Below are 7,390 nucleotides of genomic sequence, written 5' to 3'. Positions count from 1 at the left end.
CAGTTCCACGGGTCAAATCGCTGTACTATCCAGTTTTGGGCCTTTGGTATCTAAAAAAAAAGCAGTTTGAGTGTGTCGCTCTCTGTTCAGCTTAAATATCTCTATTTAAAAAAGTGTGGTATACCCCAGTAAAAAATAACTGTGGTTTTGCCATCCCACGGTAAAAAATCTCTATTATTCAGGTTTTGGTAGTTTTTTCCGTAAAGAAAAACAGTAGTGTCTCCTGACTGTTGTGACACAAAAATATATCTGTTTAAAATAGTCTTGTGTAGGCCCGACATCCCAGTGTGGTTTCGCAGTTCCACGGGTCAAATCGCTGTACTAACCAGTTTTGGGCCTTTGGTATCTAAAAAAAAAGCAGTTTGAGAGTGTCGCTCACTGTTCAGCCGCAAATATCTCTATTTAAAAAAGTGTGGTATACCCCAGTAAACAATAACTGTGGTTTTGCCATGACAAGGTAAAAAATCTCTATTATTCAGGTTTTGGTAGATTTTTCCGTAAAGAAAAACAGTAGTGTCTCCTGACTGTTGTGACACAAAAATATATCTGTTGAAAATAGTCTTGTGTAGGCCCGACATCCCAGTGTGGTTTCGCAGTTCCACGGGTCAAATCGCTGTACTATCCAGTTTTGGGCCTTTGGTATCTAAAAAAAAAGCAGTTTGAGTGTGTCGCTCACTGTTCAGCCACAAATATCTCTATTTAAAAAAGTGTGGTATACCCGAGTAGACAATAACTGTGGTTTTGCCATCCCACGGTAAAAAATCTCTATTATTCAGGTTTTGGTAGTTTTTTCCGTAAAGAAAAACAGTAGTGTCTCCTGACTGTTGTGACACAAAAATATATCTGTTGAAAATAGTCTTGTGCAGGCCCGACATCCCAGTGTGGTTTCGCAGTTCTACGGGTCAAATCGCTGTACTAACCAGTTTTGGGCTTTTGGCATCTAAAAAAAAAGCAGTTTGAGAGTGTCGCTCACTGTTCAGCCGCAAATATCTCTATTTAAAAAAGTGTGGTATACCCCAGTAAACAATAACTGTGGTTTTGCCATGACACGGTAAAAAATCTCTATTATTCAGGTTTTGGTAGTTTTTTCCGTAAAGAAAAACAGTAGTGTCTCCTGACTGTTGTGACACAAAAATATATCTGTTGAAAATAGTCTTGTGTAGGCCCGACATCCCAGTGTGGTTTCGCAGTTCCACGGGTCAAATCGCTGTACTATCCAGTTTTGGGCCTTTGGTATCTAAAAAAAAAGCAGTTTGAGTGTGTCGCTCTCTGTTCAGCTGCAAATATCTCTATTTAAAAAAGTGTGGTATACCCCAGTAAAAAATAACTGTGGTTTTGCCATCCCACGGTAAAAAATCTCTATTATTCAGGTTTTGGTAGTTTTTTCCGTAAAGAAAAACAGTAGTGTCTCCTGACTGTTGTGACACAAAAATATATCTGTTTAAAATAGTCTTGTGTAGGCCCGACATCCCAGTGTGGTTTCGCAGTTCCACGGGTCAAATCGCTCTACTAACCAGTTTTGGGCCTTTGGTATCTAAAAAAAAAGCAGTTTGAGAGTGTCGCTCACTGTTCAGCCGCAAATATCTCTATTTAAAAAAGTGTGGTATACCCCAGTAAACAATAACTGTGGTTTTGCCATGACAAGGTAAAAAATCTCTATTATTCAGGTTTTGGTAGTTTTTTCCGTAAAGAAAAACAGTAGTGTCTCCTGACTGTTGTGACACAAAAATATATCTGTTGAAAATAGTCTTGTGTAGGCCCGACATCCCAGTGTGGTTTCGCAGTTCCACGGGTCAAATCGCTGTACTATCCAGTTTTGGGCCTTTGGTATCTAAAAAAAAAGCAGTTTGAGTGTGTCGCTCTCTGTTCAGCTTAAATATCTCTATTTAAAAAAGTGTGGTATACCCCAGTAAAAAATAACTGTGGTTTTGCCATCCCACGGTAAAAAATCTCTATTATTCAGGTTTTGGTAGTTTTTTCCGTAAAGAAAAACAGTAGTGTCTCCTGACTGTTGTGACACAAAAATATATCTGTTTAAAATAGTCTTGTGTAGGCCCGACATCCCAGTGTGGTTTCGCAGTTCCACGGGTCAAATCGCTGTACTAACCAGTTTTGGGCCTTTGGTATCTAAAAAAAAAGCAGTTTGAGAGTGTCGCTCACTGTTCAGCCGCAAATATCTCAATTTAAAAAAAGTGTGGTATACCCCAGTAAACAATAACTGTGGTTTTGCCATGACAAGGTAAAAAATCTCTATTATTCAGGTTTTGGTAGATTTTTCCGTAAAGAAAAACAGTAGTGTCTCCTGACTGTTGTGACACAAAAATATATCTGTTGAAAATAGTCTTGTGTAGGCCCGACATCCCAGTGTGGTTTCGCAGTTCCACGGGTCAAATCGCTGTACTATCCAGTTTTGGGCCTTTGGTATCTAAAAAAAAAGCAGTTTGAGTGTGTCGCTCACTGTTCAGCCGCAAATATCTCTATTTAAAAAAGTGTGGTATACCCCAGTAAACAATAACTGTGGTTTTGCCATGACACGGTAAAAAATCTCTATTATTCAGGTTTTGGTAGTTTTTTCCGTAAAGAAAAACAGTAGTGTCTCCTGACTGTTGTGACACAAAAATATATCTGTTGAAAATAGTCTTGTGTAGGCCCGACATCCCAGTGTGGTTTCGCAGTTCCACGGGTCAAATCGCTGTACTATCCAGTTTTGGGCCTTTGGTATCTAAAAAAAAAGCAGTTTGAGTGTGTCGCTCACTGTTCAGCCGCAAATATCTCTATTTAAAAAAGTGTGGTATACCCGAGTAAACAATAACTGTGGTTTTGCCATCCCACGGTAAAAAATCTCTATTATTCAGGTTTTGGTAGTTTTTTCCGTAAAGAAAAACAGTAGTGTCTCCTGACTGTTGTGACACAAAAATATATCTGTTGAAAATAGTCTTGTGTAGGCCCGACATCCCAGTGTGGTTTCGCAGTTCCACGGGTCAAATCGCTGTACTATCCAGTTTTGGGCCTTTGGTATCTAAAAAAAAAGCAGTTTGAGTGTGTCGCTCTCTGTTCAGCTTAAATATCTCTATTTAAAAAAGTGTGGTATACCCCAGTAAAAAATAACTGTGGTTTTGCCATCCCACGGTAAAAAATCTCTATTATTCAGGTTTTGGTAGTTTTTTCCGTAAAGAAAAACAGTAGTGTCTCCTGACTGTTGTGACACAAAAATATATCTGTTTAAAATAGTCTTGTGTAGGCCCGACATCCCAGTGTGGTTTCGCAGTTCCACGGGTCAAATCGCTGTACTAACCAGTTTTGGGCCTTTGGTATCTAAAAAAAAAGCAGTTTGAGAGTGTCGCTCACTGTTCAGCCGCAAATATCTCAATTTAAAAAAGTGTGGTATACCCCAGTAAACAATAACTGTGGTTTTGCCATGACAAGGTAAAAAATCTCTATTATTCAGGTTTTGGTAGATTTTTCCGTAAAGAAAAACAGTAGTGTCTCCTGACTGTTGTGACACAAAAATATATCTGTTGAAAATAGTCTTGTGTAGGCCCGACATCCCAGTGTGGTTTCGCAGTTCCACGGGTCAAATCGCTGTACTATCCAGTTTTGGGCCTTTGGTATCTAAAAAAAAAGCAGTTTGAGTGTGTCGCTCACTGTTCAGCCACAAATATCTCTATTTAAAAAAGTGTGGTATACCCGAGTAAACAATAACTGTGGTTTTGCCATCCCACGGTAAAAAATCTCTATTATTCAGGTTTTGGTAGTTTTTTCCGTAAAGAAAAACAGTAGTGTCTCCTGACTGTTGTGACACAAAAATATATCTGTTGAAAATAGTCTTGTGTAGGCCCGACATCCCAGTGTGGTTTCGCAGTTCCACGGGTCAAATCGCTGTACTATCCAGTTTTGGGCCTTTGGTATCTAAAAAAAAAGCAGTTTAAGTGTGTCGCTCACTGTTCAGCCGCAAATATCTCTATTTAAAAAAGTGTGGTATACCCCAGTAAACAATAACTGTGGTTTTGCCATCCCACGGTAAAAAATCTCTATTATTCAGGTTTTGGTAGTTTTTTCCGTAAAGATAAAAAGTAGTGTCTCCTGACTGTTTTGACACAAAAATATATCTGTTGAAAATAATCTTGTGTAGGCCCGACATCCCAGTGTGGTTTCGCAGTTCCACGGGTCAAATCTCTGTAGTATCCAGTTTTAGGCCTTTGGTATCTAAAAAAAAAGCAGTTTGAGTGTGTCGATCACTGTTCAGCCGCAAATATCTCTATTTAAAAAAGTGTGGTATACCCCAGTAAAAAATAACTGTGGTATTGCCATCCCACGGTAAAAAATCTCTATTATTCAGGTTTTGGTAGTTTTTTCCGTAAAGAAAAACAGTAGTGTCTCCTGACTGTTGTGACACAAAAATATATCTGTTGAAAATAGTCTTGTGTAGGCCCGACATCCCAGTGTGGTTTCGCAGTTCCACGGGTCAAATCGCTGTACTATCCAGTTTTGGGCCTTTGGTATCTAAAAAAAAGCAGTTTAAGTGTGTCGCTCACTGTTCAGCCGCAAATATCTCTATTTAAAAAAGTGTGGTATACCCCAGTAAACAATAACTGTGGTTTTGCCATCCCACGGTAAAAAATCTCTATTATTCAGGTTTTGGTAGTTTTTTCCGTAAAGATAAAAAGTAGTGTCTCCTGACTGTTTTGACACAAAAATATATCTGTTGAAAATAATCTTGTGTAGGCCCGACATCCCAGTGTGGTTTCGCAGTTCCACGGGTCAAATCTCTGTACTATCCAGTTTTAGGCCTTTGGTATCTAAAAAAAAAGCAGTTTGAGTGTGTCGATCACTGTTCAGCCACAAATATCTCTATTTAAAAAAGTGTGGTATACCCCAGTAAAAAATAACTGTGGTTTTGCCATCCCACGGTAAAAAATCTCTATTATTCAGGTTTTGGTAGTTTTTTCCGTAGAGAAAAACAGTAGTGTCTCCTGACTGTTGTGACACAAAAATATATCTGTTGAAAATAGTCTTGTGTAGGCCCGACATCCCAGTGTGGTTTCGCAGTTCCACGGGTCAAATCGCTGTACTACCCAGTTTTGGGCCTTTGGTATCTAAAAAAAAAGCAGTTTGAGTGTGTCGCTCACTGTTCAGCCGCAAATATCTCTATTTAAAAAAGTGTGGTATACCCCAGAAAACAATAACTGTGATTTTGCCATCCCACGGTAAAAAATCTCTTTTATTCAGGTTTTGGTCGTTTTTTCCGTAAAGAAAAACAGTAGTGTCTCCTGACTGTTGTGACACAAAAATATATCTGTTTAAAATAGTCTTGTGTAGGCCCGACATCCCAGTGTGGTTTCGCAGTTCCACGGGTCAAATCGCTGTACTAACTAGTTTTGGGCCTTTGGTATCTAAAAAAAAAGCAGTTTGAGAGTGTCGCTCACTGTTCAGCCGCAAATATCTCTATTTAAAAAAGTGTGGTATACCCCAGTAAACAATAACTGTGGTTTTGCCATGACACGGTAAAAAATCTATATTATTCAGGTTTTGGTAGATTTTTCCGTAAAGAAAAACAGTAGTGTCTCCTGACTGTTGTGACACAAAAATATATCTGTTGAAAATAGTCTTGTGTAGGCCCGACATCCCAGTGTGATTTCGCAGTTCCACGGGTCAAATCTCTGTACTATCCAGTTTTAGGCCTTTGGTATCTAAAAAAAAAGCAGTTTGAGTGTGTCGATCACTGTTCAGCCGCAAATATCTCTATTTAAAAAAGTGTGGTATACCCCAGTAAAAAATAACTGTGGTTTTGCCATCCCACGGTAAAAAATCTCTATTATTCAGGTTTTGGTAGTTTTTTCCGTAGAGAAAAACAGTAGTGTCTCCTGACTGTTGTGACACAAAAATATATCTGTTGAAAATAGTCTTGTGTAGGCCCGACATCCCAGTGTGGTTTCGCAGTTCCACGGGTCAAATCGCTGTACTACCCAGTTTTGGGCCTTTGGTATCTAAAAAAAAAGCAGTTTGAGTGTGTCGCTCACTGTTCAGCCGCAAATATCTCTATTTAAAAAAGTGTGGTATACCCCAGAAAACAATAACTGTGATTTTGCCATCCCACGGTAAAAAATCTCTTTTATTCAGGTTTTGGTCGTTTTTTCCGTAAAGAAAAACAGTAGTGTCTCCTGACTGTTGTGACACAAAAATATATCTGTTTAAAATAGTCTTGTGTAGGCCCGACATCCCAGTGTGGTTTCGCAGTTCCACGGGTCAAATCGCTGTACTAACTAGTTTTGGGCCTTTGGTATCTAAAAAAAAAGCAGTTTGAGAGTGTCGCTCACTGTTCAGCCGCAAATATCTCTATTTAAAAAAGTGTGGTATACCCCAGTAAACAATAACTGTGGTTTTGCCATGACACGGTAAAAAATCTCTATTATTCAGGTTTTTTTAGATTTTTCCGTAAAGAAAAGCAGTAGTGTCTCCTGACTGTTGTGACACAAAAATATATCTGTTGAAAATAGTCTTGTGTAGGCCCGACATCCCATTGTGATTTCGCAGTTCCACGGGTCAAATCGCTGTACTATCCAGTTTTGGGCCTTTGGTATCTAAAAAAAAAGCAGTTTGAGTGTGTCGCTCACTGTTCAGCCGCAAATATCTCTATTTAAAAAAGTGTGGTATACCCGAGTAAACAATAACTGTGGTTTTGCCATCCCACGGTAAAAAATCTCTATTATTCAGGTTTTGTTAGTTTTTTCCGTAAAGAAAAACAGTAGTGTCTCCTGACTGTTGTGACACAAAAATATATCTGTTGAAAATAGTCTTGTGTAGGCCCGACATCCCAGTGTGGTTTCGCAGTTCCACGGGTCAAATCGCTGTACTATCCAGCTTTGGGCGTTTTGTATCTAAAAAAAAAGCAGTTTAAGTGTGTCGCTCACTGTTCAGCCGCAAATATCTCTATTTAAAAAAGTGTGGTATACCCCAGTAAAAAATAACTGTGGTTTTGCCATCCCACGGTAAAAAATCTCTATTATTCAGGTTTTGGTAGTTTTTTCCGTAGAGAAAAACAGTAGTGTCTCCTGACTGTTGTGACACAAAAATATATCTGTTGAAAATAGTCTTGTGTAGGCCCGACATCCCAGTGTGGTTTCGCAGTTCCACGGGTCAAATCGCTGTACTATCCAGTTTTGGGCCTTTGGTATCTAAAAAAAAAGCAGTTTGAGTGTGTCGCTCACTGTTCAGCCACAAATATCTCTATTTAAAAAAGTGTGGTATACCCGAGTAAACAATAACTGTGGTTTTGCCATCCCACGGTAAAAAATCTCTATTATTCAGGTTTTGGTAGTTTTTTCCGTAAAGAAAAACAGTAGTGTCTCCTGACTGTTGTGACACAAAAATATATCTGTTGAAAATAGTC

This window comes from Phyllobates terribilis, unplaced genomic scaffold (genome assembly GCF_046119375.1).
Source record: "Phyllobates terribilis strain yellow unplaced genomic scaffold, ASM4611937v1 Scaffold_20__1_contigs__length_20440879, whole genome shotgun sequence".
NCBI classification, from domain to species: Eukaryota; Metazoa; Chordata; class Amphibia; order Anura; family Dendrobatidae; genus Phyllobates; species Phyllobates terribilis.
The sequence above is the reverse complement of the archived record's forward strand: the minus strand, read 5'-3'. Positions refer to the sequence as shown.